The following is a 14,198-nucleotide window of genomic DNA, read 5'->3' as shown; positions in this document are numbered from 1 at the left end:
AGTGGACAGTGGACCCAAGGGCCATGGCAACTTACAAACAGGAAAGTAACATCAGTCATCAGCAAACTAGAGATAAGAGAGAGCTCTATTTCTCTTGATCAGTTGTCAGACCGGAATCCGGTTGAGGCAAAATCAGAAAGCTCACTGAGTCGACCGTCTATTGGTTTAACATGGAATTTAATCGTTTATCCGGTAACTCTTGAAAACGTTCAGGCAATCGGGACTCAGCAAGTTTACTGGGTCTGTGGTTTACCGGTTCAACCATCTCCACATCTGACAGTAGTTGTCCTGACCCAGACATCATGTTGATATATGTTCCTGTTTGGTCTCCACGCAGCAGATAAAAGCACTTTGGTGGTAAAAAGGATCGCTTTGAGTCTTTGACTTCTCAGAAGTAGACCGGATCTCCTCCCAACGGAAATCTTTCCAACTTGGTCCAATTTGATCTATATCCACGGATCTCAAACGTGTTTTGTACCGGATCGGATTGGCTGCCCACAAAGCGTGCCCCACGGCGGGGATGTGCTGTGGGGTGGCCCCATGTGAGGCGGAGAGATGTGAACTACTCTCGTGCTTGTCATGGGGAGATACTCCCAATGCACGGATGGGATGGACTGTGGGGCGTACTTTGTGGGCAGATGATCTCGTCTGGTTTTGTACACATTGATGGGATGTGATTTGAGTTGGAATCTCCTAGCAAAAACTGTCTCAACACGGTTATAGTTTCTTAAATTATATCTGTCTGCGTGTCTCACCATAAAAAACGAGACCCACCATGGATGAGATGTGTGGACACAGGTCATGCTGGAATGTGTTGGGACAGTTTTTTGTGGAAGGAGATCCTAAGTCGTGCTTGAAATGTGTGGGCATAAATCATGTTGGAATGTGTTGGGAAGGGATTTTGTGTTAGAGAGGAGATCCAAACTCCATTCAACCATTACTCATCTCAGGATCATAGAACTGGACAAATCTCTAAAAACGGGATTGGGTTTACTAATTTTGGTCGAATATATTAAGGGGCTGTTGGATAAGTGATAACAGCTGAAATGACTTAACTGACAAGCTTATTGCTTTGTCTTTTTAAGAAGCTAAGGAAATTGTAGGCTCCTTAATTGCTGAAGCTCAAAAAGTTGTATATATAGATAATAATAGCATTGAATACTTTATTATTTAACCATTTTATCCACTAAAAGACAAAGTAATAAGTGTTTTGGTTCAGAAAATTCAGCCATTATCAAACAGCCCCTATATATATTTCTCATGGCTTCCCTGCCAAATTATTATGTTAAAGGCCTGTCAGTTATAATGGAATCTCATTGGCTCAGACGTAAGAGGGTTGGTTCTGGTTCTACTTATGGACCTTATGAGGTTTTGGTTAGGAATGGGTCTGGTGTTTTCTTATTGGTTTGGGGTCATGTTCAACCCTGATCCGACCCAACCCAACCTATTGACAAGCCAATGACATCTTATTAAAATAAAAAAAAGGTAAATTGCTGAAATCTTCCCTGAAGTTTTTGATTGTTGCTGAAACCTCCTCTGAAATATGATAATTGTAATTACCTCCCCTGAACTTTATGACATAGTTACAATTAGATCCCTTTATTTGAATCCTCTAAAGAGGCATGAAATTTTCCAAAATACCCATGTGGTGCTTTTGACCTAAATGCTTATTTTTCCAAATTTTCTCTTCATATGAATGGCAACCCCAAACCTTTCCAATCATTTTTTGAAAATGATTTACTTTTTAAAATTTGTGCTTTATATCAATTGCTCAAAGGTAAAACTGCATTTTTAAATTCTCATTTTTTTATTGTTTATAAAGTTTGTATTGTTTTTCTGTAGAAACCAACCTCAATAGTAAATGCATGGGTATTTTGGACATTTTTGTGCCTCTTGTTAACAAATTCTAACAAAGGGGGTCTACTTACAACTGTGTCATAAAGTTAAGGGAAAGTAATTGTAATTACCAAACTTTATGGGGGGTTTCAGCAATTTATCCTAAAAAGCATGACTAAGACTTTCTCGGACATGTAAGATTTGGTCATCTTAAGAAAGAAATTGGATTTGCTCCAGATTGTACCTCACACCAACCTCATATTACATCACAGCCATGCATTGGAACATCTTCCCATGAATGTGAAAATCAAGTGTGGGAGATGTTCTCAATGCACAGCTGAAAGAGCTATGAGGTTGGTGTGAGGTGCGCTCTATGAGGAACAGATCTGATTTCCCGAAGCACAAAACAAACCATGCAATGGTGAGCAATATGGGTACAAATTCGGTTTGTCTAACCTAACCTCAACAAAGTAGAGTTTGATTGGACTGAAGCCTTGGCCAACCTGCCCAGAGTTTGGATTTCTTACTCACAGAATGGTCCTCACACCCACCTCACAGCACTTGTAGCAGTTCATAGGGAACATCTTCCCACTCACAGAATGGTCCTAACCAAACCACAGTTGTGTATTTAAAATATTATTATATTTTGATGTCATGTATCATTTTCATAAAACATGATTGCATGAACACATTAGGAGCACACATTTGCGATCACGGTTGCAAAACTCTCTTGTGACCCCAATAAGACCTAATTAACATGCTAGCCAAGGAAAAATACATTGAGATCAATAATTTGCCCTTAACAACATTATATAAAATGTTTTCTTTTTTTCTTTTTTGCATGTGTTAATTTCTAAATCTGGTATCGGTTTGGGTTGAGAGAGAGAGAGATCATAGTGGTGTTAGTCTAGTCTGAGTGGATCAATTAGGAGCAATCTGCCGGTCCAAGTCATCCATGAACTCAAGTTGGAGAACTCACATCTCATATGAATGTCATGGCATTTTTGCTCAGCTGTATGTGATATAATGTAATGTCAAGATCATTCAATGCTACTTCTGTTTCAACGTAAAATGGATGGAAGATTTTTTAGGGCAGAAATCTTTGAGCTCTTACTTTTGACACACCAAAACATGTTATTACACCAAAGCAGATATAACAGTCGAAATATTTCATTCTGACTAATTGAAAAACTTGAGGAGAGACAAACACAACCTAGCTAGATTTTTTTTAATAAGGTTCTGTCACCTAGGGGTGTCAATGTACCGGTTTTGGATTGGATTCCATCAAAATCAAAATCAATTTGGACAGACCAATAAGACATTAGATTGGACCTGGTCCATTTGTAATGAATTTATATTGGATTGGATTGGATTGAGCCAATATCTGGTCCATTGATAGAAGATAAGAACACAGGTATCAATAGACCAGGTTTGAGTTGGAACCAATCTAATTAACGTGAATTTAAACAGATTAGATAGTCTAAACATTGAACTGAACCGGTTCAAAACGGTCCAAAATATTCATTAGACTGGAGTAAATCAGATCCATTTATAATGGACTCACATTAGACTGGATCAGATTGGGCCAAATCCAGTCCAATTGACACCCGTCATACTATCTTATCTCTACATACCAAACAAACAGTCCAGAGGACTTTGGAGTCTATCTACCACTCCACATGCAAACCAACTGAATGTAGTTGAGTTGCTGACAGCTGACTGCTAGTTCGAAACTCAAATTGCTCAAATAAATTTCCAGACATATCATGTCAAAACAAAAAAAGATCAGATAAAAAAAAAGCAAGATTGTCGCTTATTATAGGGATCGGAATGCATGCTATCATGTCAGCCATTAAGGCCTGGTTTGTTTGCAGTGCAGCTTCATTTGCACTGGTATAAGTATGGAAGTGCAAATGTTTTTGAGTGCAATTTTTTTATTTGTTTTTGTTTTATCCTTTGCCTTATTTTGTTTCCTTTGCATTGCAAATTAGGCACACTTGGGGAAGAGTACAAATACAAATATCATACAAGGTTTTGCACTGTATATGTATATATTTGTATTTGTACTTTTTCCAAACTGAGCCTTATGTAAAATAAAAATAACCTGAAGCAAAGTAAAATCTGAAGAAAAAATATGCAATTTTCTTTTATTTGTATTCTCATTGTGTTATTACTAATGCAAATAAAATTACACAGAAATCAAACAGAGCCTAAGAAGAAAAAAATACTCGACAAAGTGTTAGAAACAATTGAATGCAATAACAAGAGCTCAACAAAATGGACTGAATGACTTGCCTATTTTATTGAAACAGAACTTGGCTTTTATAGCCATTTACAACTCTAACAGAAAGCATAAAAGCAGCACACTTTAGCCTTATCTTAGCTATGTGATTAACAAAGCAAAGAAATAGGTCAAATAATAACATCCCTAAAAACTAGGGTTTATTGAAACAGAAAACAGACTAAGTAAAACACTAACAAAAAAATCTGACTCCAACCAACGACCTCTTCATGCCCTCCCTTAAACTAACTGCAGACTGCAATTAGTTTACATCAATAGCTTCACACACTCCCATCCCTGAACGCATGTGCGAGAGAGAGAGAGAGAACTAACCATACGGCATGTGCAAGAAAGAGAGAGAGAGAGAGAACTAACCATATGGCATGTGCTTTATAAATGCAACCTACTAGACAGAGGAGAGAGAAAGTATTTTGGTTGAATGGGGGATAGAGGGAGAGAAATCTAGAAGGAAGAAATAAGAAAAAAAATAGATATCCATACCTAAGGGAGAGAAGTGTATAAAGAATGCCGGGAGTGACAATGATACTACTATAAAAAAATAGGAATTATTTCTCAAAGTATCTTAACTTTGTCTTGACTAAAATACCCCTCTTTTTAAACTTATTTTCTCTCTCTCTTGTGAGAACAGAAATTATAATTTGGATATTATGAATTAGCTATTTTTCCTCACAACCAGAAAAAATATAAGCAAACAAAAATGAGAGCATTCTCAATGGGTGTGGTCCAACATGGCGAAAGGGCTGGTCATGTGGTAGATCATGACTGCCTTGAAAGATCAGGGCAAAATATTCCAACCTTCAATTGTTAGGGGAATTCACCTCTCTACTTTTAGCCATTTGTTATTCATCAATTTCTGTCTGTCTAAACTCTAAACTAAATAAATAAATAAATAAAAGAGTTATATCAAGCTTTGGATGATTCATCAACCTTCTATTGTACCCAAAAGTGGCCTATTCAAAATTTCAATTGTAGAATTAATTAATAATTCAAGTATTCAACTATTTGGGCCCACTGTTGTAGGACTTGACCTAGACCGGAGAGTGAGAGTCAGATCGTGAAAATCAGGAACCCATGGCCTTTGTCCGTGTAGGTTGAATTGGTGGTTTTCACGTAGGGCCTGAATGGGTTAAACTAGCAATAGCAAAACTGGGACCCATGGAGCATTCCGGTTTCTTGTCTGGTTCCAGCCTTCCAACATTGATTAGGACAATCATTTATTATCATCGGTCCTCTATTTTTATTGTATTAATCGTGGCTTTTAAAACCGATCCGGTGACTGAACCAGTCAGGGTCCGGTTATTGGGTCGAACAGTCTGACCGTTCGAGTCGAATGCTTAACCTGTTCTAACAAAAAAAATCAAAAAAATTTAAAAAATAAAAAAGGCTAAAAACGTTCGAATGGTTAACTGCCCAATTCAGTGGTTCGCTGACCAAAATCAACGATTTTGGGGGAAAATCCGGTTTTTGGGGAAAATAGAACTGGTCACCTGATCAGTTCTTGATTTTTTCGGTCCAACTGTCCGGTCTGGTCCGATTTTGAAAACCATGGTATTAATAACTATATAATGAGTGTCCCTGCTAGGGATGGCAATTTTCCCCGTCCCTGTCGGTTATTCGGTTTCTCTAATCCCATCGAGTCAGGATGAAGATTGCTTTGACAGGGATGGGGTGGGATTGATAGTAATACCCAACTGGGGACAGGGATGGGGATGGGGAGTGAATTCCCCGCCCGCCCCAATCCCAATTATTTATATTAATTATATATATATATATATATAATATTATACATACTATCTATGATATTGTTTATATTATATATATATATATATCTAAATATATTTAAAACATTTTTATATTTAAAAAAATTCCTTATTTTTAAATAAACCTATTTTCTAAAAATAATTTTAATTTAAAAATTTTGGGGATTGAGATCCCAGATAAAAAACTTGTCTTCGTTAGGGACAACGGTGAAGGGTCATTTTTATCCCCAGAGGAGATCGGGGTTGAGGACAGTGTCTGAGAATTTTGTTTTATACATACCCCCAGTGTCTGAGAATTTTTTCGATATAAACTTTTTTATTTAATTCAAGAAATGAAGTTAAATTTTATTTGTAAACAATAACCCTTTTATGAATCTCATATAATCAGAAATGAGGATTTTTTTTTTATGGCTATGTATTAAAATATAAACTTTTTTATTTAATAGTGAAAGACAGAAAGAGCTTTGGCCAATCAACACCCCTCTCCCCAAACTGATTTGATGAATACCGATTGACTGGTTATTATATATCAGGTGGGTGCTGACCGAATCGTGGTGTCAATGTCATTAATAAATGAAGGCAAACGTCCAAGGTCCATCTTATCTCTCATGTCCCAAACAATTAACCAGGGGGCACAGATCAGGTGGCTATGATGGTTGGACCAATCCAATCAAGCCAACAACTTGACCTGTCTCAGGCTTACAGCTTATCCTCATGCGATTATCCTCATGTGGCTATCGGCATCAAGTAATACCTCAAATTTTTTTCATTCTTTGCTGTATTTGTAGGTCTTGGACCAGCTTGGAGCCCAAAGCCTTTTACAGTGTCTCTTCTATATATAATTGACCAAACGCCAAGCACTCTCAGTCTTGAAGACAACTTTTCGTTTTCCTTTTACTGAAAGGCTCATGATTCAAGGAAAACAAGAAACACAAGACAAAAAGGGTGTCTGTCCACAAAAAAATTGATCATATAGCAGCCAGATATAGACCCAAGCCAGCCACAGAAATTGCAGAAGATAGATATTTTTCTAAGAAATATTAATTACTTGAACCCTTTACTAATTGAACGTGATGAATGGTGTTAACCAGTAGCTAACAACACATCACAATTAAGATGTACAAATGGAAGTGGTGTTAACAAGCAGTTAACACACATCAAGATGAAGAAATAGTGAAATACAAATAGAATTGGTGTTAACAAGCAGTTAACACACATCACAGACAGCCACAATAAAACACAGCTTTATTTATTTCTTGTTTTCAACTCTTCATGGAATGACAGCACAGTTGGGTTGGTCAATTAGGTATTGGCCAACACATCCTCTGTACTGCTTTTGACAGAATTTAAGCTATATTATCTTCCTCTCCTTTCATTTCTCCTTTCTGTTACACCCTCTTTCTTTGCTGTAATCTCTGTTGTTCAGACAGTAATCAACTGTCACAGAAGCCCAGGAACCCCATGTATTCATGGTTGTGTATCATGCGGATGCTCTTATCGATGCCCACAACGCCTGCCAAACGTGTATATATATTATATAAATTAGCTCTGATTATACTGCAGAATGATATGGGTTGTGTAGTTGAATTGAAAATGAAGTTACCCATTGTTAGAGCGCTTGCAAAGATGACAGCTGATAGAATGAAGACTATGATGGAAGCTCTCCCCAAAAACGTAACCAACTTTCTAATGAAGAACTGACCCCAGAATCCAGCCACCATAGACACTGACATAAGATACAAAGCTGCAAATACAAAGTGATTGTCAACAAAGATGAGTATACTTGAGCAGAAACCTCAGCCAGACAACCAATGGGATTTATAGAGTCTAGTCCTGTTGTTTTGTTTGCTAAACAAGAACAGGAGAGATGGTGGTTACTGTGATTACTGAAAGAAAATTGAAGGAGAGGAAATGACAGAGGGACCTACCATAAGGGATAGGGAATCTCTTGAGGAAGTAGAACTCCACGACAGACAGAGATGATGAGAACATCATGACAAATGTTGCTGTGGCGCTTGCTACCTACAAATGAAGCACCAAATCTCTGCTTAATTGTGTATACCACAGAAAGTACTCAACCGATAAAACTGATACTTCCAACATTAGAACAATGCAGAGGGTTGTGCTAGTTAGGATCTTTAAGGGGTGTATATTTTGTCAAAGTGTACTGATTATAAGGAGACGGACTGTGGTTGTAGGACAATCCGGAGACCCCTCAATAAAATTTGAATATGCCAGTGTTTGAAAGGAAAAACAAAACATCACATCTTTTGCTGTTTGGTTTAAAACACTGACGATTTCTTTTCTGGGTCGCATAGAGTGGTTTTAGCTTTGGCAATTTCTAGGAAAGCTAACATTCAGGAGAGTTCTTTTTAGTGGGAAGTGTGAACCCATCAGCAAAAGAGAGAGTGAAGCCCATTTCTCGATTTCAAAAAGTCAATGGTTGTTTTCTGAATCAGGGGAACATTAACAACTTAATCTGTGAGATTTCAAAGTGATGAGGAGAAAGATCATGGACTGGAGAACGGGTTTGTACTGATTATGAATGATTCCAATCTTAAACACACACACACAAAAATAAACACGATTGAAAAGGGGAATTATTTCATATGCTCCCCTCCTTCAAATCCAGTAAGCCCTAGTTCAGCAGTTTGAATTAAGCTGATAGCCAGTGGGCGAGAATAACTTAATGGGCGTGAGAATAACTCTTTTAGTTAGATTTTGGTACTGTTTAAATTACTAATCAGCTTCTTATATCCAAGATTCAAAGTATAGATACACTGATATGCAACATGGTGGAAGGGGTGTTTTGGTACCTTAAACCTTAGGCTGAGTTTGGTTCGAGTACAAATGCAAATATGTAGAGTGCAAAACCTTATATTTTGTATTATTTTATATGTATTTACACTGTATATATTTGCATTTGTACTTTTTTTCAAACTTAGGCTTATTGATTCTTCTCTGGGAAAAAAAAGTGGGAGTACCTTCAAGAAGGAACCTTTCCTCTTCTCAGCCATTTCAGGTTAAGAAGATGTGAAAGCTCATTTCTCTCTATAAAAGCGGTGCATTCTGAGGTGTGAAGTGGGAGAGAAGAGATGTCATAATTGGGGTGTGCATGCACTTTTTTTTTTAGTTATTATTTTTCGAAGTTGGGTGTGGGGGGGTGTCAATTCTAGGCCTGCCTACCCCCTAAAATGGGTCAATAGGTTAGGGAACCCAGATTTCCTATTCACTTTTTCTACCCACACTCTATCATTGCAGCCACACATCTCACAATTCAATATGGCGATGTGTGGCTGCAATTCATGGCGGGTAGAGAGAAGTGGGCAGGAAATCCGGTTTGATAGGTTGGGGGGACGATACTTTGCAAAATTTTGATTCTTGCTTCTATCAAGTTCTGAGTTTTCCTGAAATAAGGGTAACTTATGAAACACTTAGGAAGATATTATATTAGTCAGGCAATCAGGCCTCAAGGGAAAAGGGTCACTCAATATATTATAAATACTGTTCTTTTGTTCTGTCCCTCCCTGGACCCGGCATTGGCGGGAGCCTCCTGCACTGGGTTGCCCTTTACTTTCTTTGTTTCTAAAGCGTCACATTTTTTAATTAAAGTATTATTAATTTAGTCAACATTTTCATGAAATTATTATTTCTCTAAACCCCTTATTGTTTTAATTGCACATGATGAACCTCTCATATTAGATTCAGTGAAATGACCCCATGATTAAGAAATAAGAATAGTCATTGATCCAAACCTGGGGAATGACTCCAATCTCTAAGAGGAGAGGCCCCAATATGAATCCACCACCAGAACCGAGCAGGCCACCGACAGTTCCTCCCAAGACGCCACAGAGCGCGCAGTACAAAACGGTCATTCAGATAAATGGGTGGGTGGAGAGAGAGAGAGAGAGAGAGAGAGAGAGAGAGAGGGACATGCCTTGAGGACTTGAAGAAGTATAAATGAAAACCAGACAAGCAAGAGCACTAGAACCATTTTCCATCTCAAGTTGAAGCGTAGTATTTGCTGAAAGTAAGGAGCAAATTAAGGAAAATAAGACCAACTTAGTCTTTCAAATAGATAAGAGGATCAGAAGACAGAAAAAGAAGAAGAATGGGTGGGTTGCTCACCAATTTGGTCTTCTCTACTTGAGGGATCAGAGGCTCATACTCTGCATCTATCAGAACTGCCACGCGGAGATGCGAGCAAATTTCAATAAGCCTAAATCTAAAAGAGAGAGAATTTTATAATAAGTCGAGTTCTTTTAGTGTCTTACCATCGTCCTGACAGTTCACTAGAGCTTCTTGTTGCTTCTTCTGTTCCTTCTGTTTGACGTTTTTCCCAGAAACAATGGAAACTTTTAATAACCACCGGCACTTATACAATTCCTTGTTTGATTTGTTCTAACGTTACAAACTCACCTTCAAAATCGTCTCTTGCTTCCACATCTCGATTGCCCTGAAGAAAGACCTCGATGATGTCCCTAATTGTTATTAAAGAATGCTCTCAGTGACGTGTCAGCTTAATAGGATTGAGAAACAGAGACCCATTGAAAAGTATGAATTATCAGCTTATTATAACATCTAATGAGTACTGGGGATCTGGGTTTCTTGATAATATATTGAACAATTAAATAGAGATTGTATTAAACAAATGGGGTTAAAAAAATTTGGCGTACCCAAGAAGAGAATGATGATGAGAACAGTGATGAGCCAGTAAGGGAAGACAACACTGAGTGCGACTCCAATGGTGATTCCAAGCATGAGCATAGGCTGGAAGAGAAGGGCTAGATCATAGTCAATTATGGGCACGTCCTTTGTTGGATGAGATACCCTTAGATTGTACCAAACGGACGATGCTGATGCACCCATTATCATACCTGAAGCAGCAGCAGTACCACACCCATCTTTATGTCAAAAACAAAAAACAGTCATAGATAGAAACTATTACTATATTAATCTCTCTCTGCCTTTTTACTTTTCATTATATACTATTTTGTTCAAGCAAAGTGAATTGGTTTTGGATTCTACAGTTGGCTTTCCATTTGAAAAAGTTAGCTTTTCTGATGTAGTAACAAATGGAATCAGCTTCTCTTGAGATGAAAACAAAGTAAAAAGCAGAGGAAGTTCAGAGAGAGAGCGGAACAGATGGGTTACATTTGGAAAGAGCAGCAGCGGATTTTGTGTCGAATCCAACGATCAAGTTGAGCATGGGGACGAAGATCCCTCCACCTCCAACGCCACCCACCGTTCCAAAGCCCGAACCCAGAAATCCAATCACCGTCGCCACTACAGTTCTCCAGTTGAATTCTAAGTTCTGCGAAACCCAAGTACCAAAAAAGAAAAAAGAAAAAAATGTTGAAACGCTCTGATCAATAGAAAGAGAGAAGAAGCAAGTAGTCAAGAGAGAAAGAGACGTACAGGCCAAACTTTGGTGCTGTCGCCGAATGCATTATCTGGGCATTGCGTAATAGTTGAGTTTAGAGAGGAGAGACGAGGTGGGTAGTGGTGGACATTAGAGTCGGAAACGAAGAACGTCGATAGAACTGCAACAGAGAATGCAGAAAGCAGATACAATACGAATCCTTTCGTCGCCATGGATGCCTGCCTTTGCTCAACCACCTCACTTGACAGAAACAATAGATCTACAAAGAAAGGCTAAAAGATTCAAATAATAAAATAAAAGGAAGGAGGTGTTTCGAAGCAGGTGAGACTCCAAAATGGCCTCTGCTCCGCAGAGAATGCAGCAGCAGCAGCCCGACTCACATTTATCTCTTAAGAGAGAGAGAGAGAGAGAGGAACTTGCCAGATCAGACAAACACCACAGACATCTCATGGCGTTAAGGCATATGAATGTGCCACCTACCCGTCAAAAAACAGGGACTCAGGGAGAAAGAAGAGTACCACAAGACTTTTCTTACCGGAGTGGAGCCCACTAGACGATATCATTCCATTCAACTGCGTGGGACCCATCGTTTGTATGGCGGATGATTCAAAAGGAGCCAAGAAAAACGTTTTTTTGTTTTATCAAATTTATTTCTAATTGATGGATGGCCGTCTTAATTGAATTAATAGGGAAGTTACTGGTTAGAAAGAGAATCAATTGATTTACATAGATAAATCAATTAGTATTATATTCCACAGAGATAGATCTATTGCCACGTGGGGCATGTGAAAAGGAGGGTGGCCATTTTCATACACAATTCCGTGTATAACCACGACGCCAATTCAATTCTGTCTACAAGGCTACAATCCGCCAACCTGACAGTGGTAGGCGATTTCGCTTCCATTGGATCACAGACACGTGGGCTCTAGTGGTTATGCAGTGTTAACTTTTTATCACTCTGTATGGTCCACGTGGGCACGTGTATGACTGTACACATGGCAGACTCGTCAAGGGCGTGTCCTACAATGTGAAATTGTCAATTGTACAAATTGTTTTTGTTTAAAAAGAGATTGTTTGAGAAACAATGTGATTTGCCGGTCCCCAAAATAAATAAAAACAAGATACAGATTGTTTCTTAAAACAAAAACACAAAAAACATGTTATTGAATGTGGGTGTATTTTTCTGTTTTCAAAACTGAAACCAAAAATATGTTTTTGAATCTAGTTTCAAAAGCATGTTTACATTTGATTATTCGACATTATGTTCAATAAATCATATAATTTCTATACTAAAATATTTGTTTTTCGTTGACATTAAATTGGCCACAAAGGTGAAGATGAAAAGTTGATGTAGTAGGGTGTCACTGCGGTTCAGAATGTCACTTTGATTTGGCACTTGGGTTGTTAAGGCCGTGTTTGGTTTGAAGGAAAAAGTAGGGAAAGACAAGAAAACATATACAAGGTTTTATTACGTTTCCTTTTCTTTCCCTATTTTTTTCTTCAAACCAAATATAGCCTAAAAACCTGAGTGATATCCTGGTTGGAGCTCGATCCACTTGTCACACCTTTGATTGACACGTTATATGCACATAATAGACAATGAGATTACATGGAATGCGTTAGCATGGATGTTTTGATCAACTCGATTGACACATTGTATGAACATGTTTTATTATTTTATTAATGTGACAATTCCAAAAACAAATGAAAACAAAAAATGGTTGATCTAAATTTGGATTGGCCAAATTAACTAAAGGCAATGGTTATTCAGTGGCTGGCAACCGATGAACTCACAATAAAAAATGTTGTGCCATGTATTTTGTTATTGACGTGAGGTGTTATGATTGATTTGACAGCCCGCTGCGTTCAATTAATCCTTTCTCGGTGTTTGTTACCATTACACGTCCAGGTAGGTGACCTGAGCATTCTAGGTCTAGAGGAGTTTTGATGTGGTTTGATTGTTCCACCAGAAGAACCGCCTGAATGAACCTTCTAAACCACCCTTATTGGCTCACTGATGGAGTTGCTCGGTATGAGTCCACATATGCTTGGTTCAGCTCGAGGATAAGCTCTACTTGGTTCAGCTCGATTTAAATTGAGTTTCGAGCCTGATATATAGGTTCATTTGCTAAATGAATTGGGTTTGAATCCAATGAAATTTGGCTTGTAATTCTAATATAATAAATAAATAAAATATTGGCAAATTTGACCATAGCTCTTTTGATAAATTTACAAGAAAATAATTAATTAATACAAATGTTAAAAACATCTGAGAATAAAAAATAGGGATTCTCTTGAGTTTTTTTTTGTGCTAATTAGAGGTAGAAAAGAGATCATCAAATTTGTGTAAAAAAAGTTTGTAAAGTAACTTATCCATCTGGAGATCACATCTCCGCCCCACAACACCCTATAGCATATCCCTGCTGTGTATTGAGAACATTTCCTGATGATAATACTAGAACCGATGATGTCATCATTGGGAGATGTTCCCAACACACGGCGGGATGTGCTATGGGGCGACCCGTTGTGGGGCGGAGATGTGAACTCACCCATCTGACCTAATTTGGTTGTTATTATCTTCATCAGTTTTAATTTGTTCTCCATGCCCATTTTATATCCGTCTAACTAGTTATACTCATCAGGCCATGTTTTCTGGGGGCCCAGATTTGATAATTGCATCACCGTCTATCGTCGATATATGGGTCTCATCATTTCATGTGTATGAAATACTAGTAGGAGTGTCCATGGTTTGGTTAACTAAACCATGGGCATATTTTGCAAACTGAATTGGTGGTACCAGTTTTTCTATTTTTCCAAACCGAAACCGAACCGGTACCACCGGTTTTGATTTTTGACCTGTTCGGTTTTTTGGTTTTTTACATTTATAATATATATTATATAAATATATGTATTGTAT

The 14,198-nt window shown here is 38.0% G+C and overlaps 1 pseudogene across 1 annotated transcript; it reads right to left on the bottom strand.

Moving 5' to 3' along the window:
• Window positions 1–6,923: 6,923 nt before the first annotated feature.
• LOC148871023 (sulfite exporter TauE/SafE family protein 4-like) lies at window positions 6,924–11,711 on the bottom strand (annotated as a pseudogene). Its single transcript, XR_016106462.1, has 10 exons — window positions 11,317–11,711; window positions 11,053–11,212; window positions 10,575–10,775; window positions 10,318–10,379; window positions 10,173–10,221; window positions 10,027–10,082; window positions 9,654–9,922; window positions 7,827–7,920; window positions 7,502–7,642; window positions 6,924–7,411 (listed from the first exon to the last, which is right to left on the bottom strand). The product of XR_016106462.1 is annotated as a sulfite exporter TauE/SafE family protein 4-like (transcript).
• Between the last annotated feature and the right edge of the window lie 2,487 nt (window positions 11,712–14,198).

This window comes from Nelumbo lutea, chromosome 2 (genome assembly GCF_056320005.1).
Source record: "Nelumbo lutea isolate HS-2025 chromosome 2, American lotus-T2T, whole genome shotgun sequence".
Classification (NCBI taxonomy): Eukaryota; Viridiplantae; Streptophyta; class Magnoliopsida; order Proteales; family Nelumbonaceae; genus Nelumbo; species Nelumbo lutea.
This window is presented reverse-complemented; position numbering and strand designations above follow the sequence as displayed.